The following is a 1,259-nucleotide window of genomic DNA, read 5'->3' as shown; positions in this document are numbered from 1 at the left end:
ATTGAAAACATATGCACACACAGAGGGAGAGAGAGAAAGATCTGAAAAAGTTTTTTGCACATTTATAAAAACGTTTCTAGACAATGAAAGGAAGTATATAAAAATGAATGACATTATTCTGCATGTAAGAGCTGACGTGGCAGCAATACTATCTGCATATCAATCACATCCTGTCTTGCAAAACTGGGCCTATAAATGCACCGTTTTCCAGGAGTATTTGTTTGGCACTCATTTTGCTTACGACTTTTGATGTTCATCGGTAATGACTGGAGCACACTAAAATTTTTCTAAATAAATACTATATATCCAAACATGCATTCAGTTAGGCGTTACATGTTTCTTCTCTCTCTCTCTCTCTCTCTCTCTCTCTCTCTCTCTCTCTCTCTCTCTCTCTTTTCTTTTTTTATGACTGAGATCAAATTTTATCTACACCTCTTTAACATCGTGTATCGATTTAGTCTTTCACTCTGCATGCCGATATTATCATAAATTTTGTACTTACGAAAATTGAGTCTGTATAGGAGTGAATTTTGTCCTTTTTTATTATTTTCATACATAGATATATTATTCATTTTTTAGATAAGTGGAAGTAGACATAAGAAGCAACTTAATATTTCAAATCAACTAGTAGTAGTAGTAGTAGTAGTAGTAGTAGTAGTAGTAGTAGTAGTAGTAGTAGTAGTAGTAGTAGTAATGTTAATTACATTGAAGACGATGATAATTAAGAGGATGATGATAAAGCTGATTAAATCAGAGGAGGTTTTATAGAAATTCCCGTTTTTTTTTAAATAAACGAGAATCAATCGACTCTAACAGTTTTCACGTTGGACCGTGAAGAAGTAAACAAATTATTCAAATCATATAGCGGACACTATTGGTTTTGTGTTACAAACGCCTGCATAAAAAAGACCTGAGGCAAAGCATTAACACACGAGAAAAGTAAAACAAAAAAATCAAACCAGAAATACCACTCTAGAAAAAGTCTGGCTTTTGTGGGACGAAAGGACTAACCACAGAAGTATGAAAATCCTTCTGATGCTTTCATGACCTCGTTTAACAAGGCGTGCCGGAGACTGACCTTTATTTACAAGATTCTCACTAATTGCATCCTCAGTGCGTGCACTTCCTGCGCGCTGCGCATTGTAAACACCAATTACACATCTATATAAGATTCTCTAAATGTCATATAGACTCGGCTCCCTCTAGCAAGTTCCACAAACTAGACTGGATGAACAAGTAGTTCTGTAACATAGAATGGT

This window comes from Macrobrachium nipponense, chromosome 5 (assembly GCF_015104395.2).
Source record: "Macrobrachium nipponense isolate FS-2020 chromosome 5, ASM1510439v2, whole genome shotgun sequence".
NCBI classification, from domain to species: Eukaryota; Metazoa; Arthropoda; class Malacostraca; order Decapoda; family Palaemonidae; genus Macrobrachium; species Macrobrachium nipponense.
Note: the sequence above shows the minus strand (reverse complement) of the source record.